Source organism: Arachis hypogaea, chromosome 20 (assembly GCF_003086295.3).
Source record: "Arachis hypogaea cultivar Tifrunner chromosome 20, arahy.Tifrunner.gnm2.J5K5, whole genome shotgun sequence".
In the NCBI taxonomy this organism is placed as follows: Eukaryota; Viridiplantae; Streptophyta; class Magnoliopsida; order Fabales; family Fabaceae; genus Arachis; species Arachis hypogaea.
In genome coordinates this window covers 100,799,573-100,802,334 of record NC_092055.1, presented here as the reverse complement: position 1 = coordinate 100,802,334, position 2,762 = coordinate 100,799,573, and the positions used below count along the sequence as shown (strand labels likewise).

Genomic DNA, 2,762 nt, shown 5'->3' with positions numbered 1-2,762 from the left:
CTCAGATTCCTTTGGTTCCTCAGAGGAAAACTCCTTATTGATCACTGGACGTCCCAGGAGGTCTTCCTCCTTGGGATTCACGTCCTCTCCCTCCCTTACAGGTTCGGCCATAGTAATTAATTCAATGGCCTTGCACTCTCCTTTTGGATTTTCTTCTGTATTGCTTGGGAGAGTACTAGGAGGGATTTCAGTGATCCTTTTACTCAGCTGGCCCACTTGTGCTTCCAAATTTCTAATGGAAGACCTTGTTTCATTCATTAAACTTACAGTGGCCTTGGATAGATCAGAGACTAAGTTTGCTAAATTAGAGGTATTTTGTTCAGAGTTCTCTGTCTGTTGCTGAGTGGATGATGGAAAAGGCTTGCTATTGCTAAACCTGTATCTTCCACCATTATTAAAGCCTTGTTGAGGCTTTTGTTGATCCTTCCATGAGAGATTTGGATGATTTCTCCATGATGGATTATAGGTGTTTCCATAAGGTTCACCTGAGTAATTTACCTCTGCTATTGCAGGATTCTCAGGATCATAAGCTTCTTCTTCAGAAGATGCCTCTTGAGTACTGTTGGATGCATCTTGTATTCTATTCAAACTCTTGAGAAATCACATTGACTTGCTAAGTCAATATTTTATTCTGAGCCAATATGGCATTCAGAGTATCAATTTCAAGAACTCCCTTCTTCATAGGCGTCCCATTACTCACAGGATTCCTCTCAGAAGTGTACATGAACTGGTTATTAGCAACCATGTCAATGAGTTCTTGAGCTTCTGCAGGCATTTTTTTAAGTGAATGGATCCACCTACAGAAGTATCCAATGACATTTTAGCCAATTCAGATAGACCATCATAGAATATATCCAGGATGGTCTATTCTGAAAGCATGTCAGAAGGACACTTTTTGGTCAGTCCTTTGTATCTCTCCCAAGCTTCATAGAAGGATTCACCTTCTTTCTGTCTGAAGGTCTGAACATCCACTCTAAGCTTACTCAGCTTTTGAGGAGGAAAGAACTTGGCTAAGAAAGCCTTGACCAACTTATCCCAAGAGTTCAGGCTATCCTTAGGTTGAGAGTCCAACCATATTCTAGCTCTGTCTCTCACAGCAAAAGGGAAAAGCATGAGCTTGTAGACTTCAGGATCTACTCCATTAGTCTTAACAGTATCACATATCTGCAAGAATTCAGTTAAGAACTGAAAAGGATCTTCAGATGGAAGTCCATGAAACTTGCAGTTCTACTGCATCAGAGAAACTAATTGAGGTTTCAGCTCAAAATTGTTTGCTCCAATGGCAGGAATGGAGATGCTTCTTCCATGTAAATTGGAATTAGATGCAGTAAAGTCACAAGCATCCTCCTTGCATTATTATTATTTTCGGCTGCCATCTCCTCTTCTTGTTCGAAATTTTCTGAAAGATGCTTGCTGGATTGTTGTAATTTAGCTTCTCTTAGTTTCCTCTTCAGAGTCCTTTCAGGTTCTGGATCTACTTCAACAAGAATATTCTTGTCTTTGCTCCTGTTCATATGAAAAAGAGGGAACAGAAAAATAATAATAATAGGGATCCTTTTTACCACAGTATAGAGGTCCCTGTGTGAGTAGAAGAAAAGAAAAAGAAAAATCTGAACTCAGAGAAAGAGGGTTCGGATTTTTGGTGAGATGAAGTGTTAGTAGATGAATAAATGAATAGAAGGAGATGAGAGAGAAGGAGAATTTTCAAAAATTATTTTTGAAAAAGAGTTAGTGATTTTCGAGAATAGTTTTTGAAAAAGGTTAGTAATTTTTGAAAATTAAAATAAAAAATTAAAATAATTAGTTAATTAAAAAAAATTTTGAAAAAGAGGGAAGATATTTTCGAAAATTAGAGAGAGAGGAAGTTAGTTAGGTAGTTTTGAAAAAGATAAGAAACAAACAAAAAGTTAGTTAGTTAGTTGAAACAAATTTGAAAATCAATTTTGAAAAGATAAGAAGATAAGAAGTTAGAAAGGATATTTTAAAATCAAATTTTGAAAAAGATAAGATAAAGAGATATTTTTGAAAAGATATGATTGAAATTAGTTTTAAAAAAGATTTGATTTTTAAAATCACAATTAATGACTTGATTCACAAGAAATCATAATATATGATTCTAGAACTCAAAGTTTGAATCTTTCTTAACAAGCAAGTAACAAACTTGAAATTTTTGAATCAAAACATTAATTGATGATGTTATTTTCGAAAATTAGGAGATAAAGATAAGAAAAATATTTTTGAAAAATATTTTTAAAATTTTCGAAAATAACTAAGAAAAGTGAAAAAGATTTGATTTTTGAAAAAGATTTTGAAAAAGATAAGATTTGAAAATTTGATTTGACTCATGAAAACAACTAGATTTTAAAAATTTTTGAAAAAGTCAAATCTAATTTTCAAAATTTATGAGAGAAAAAAAGGAAAGATATTTTTTTATTTTTGAATTTTTATGATGATAGAGAAAAACACTAAAAATGCTCAATGCATGGAAATTTTAGATCAAAACAATGAATGCATGCAAGAATGCTATGAATGTCAAGATGAACACCAAGAACACTATGAAGATCATGATGAACATCAAGAACATATTTTTAAAAAATTTTTAATGCAAAGAAAACATGTATGACACCAAACTTAAAAATTTTTCATGTATAGACACTATGAATGCAAGAATGCATATGAAAAACAAGAAAAGACACAAAACATGAAAACATCAAGATCAAACAAGAAGACTTACCAAGAACAACTTGAAGATCATGAAGAAC

At 32.9% G+C, this 2,762-nt stretch overlaps 1 non-coding gene across 1 annotated transcript; it reads left to right on the top strand.

Annotated features, from left to right (window-relative positions):
- The first annotated feature begins 873 nt into the window (after positions 1–873).
- On the top strand, positions 874–981 carry LOC112788424 (small nucleolar RNA R71). The gene has a single exon (XR_003195788.1). It is a non-coding gene; the product is annotated as a small nucleolar RNA R71 (small nucleolar RNA).
- The last annotated feature ends 1,781 nt before the right edge of the window (positions 982–2,762 follow it).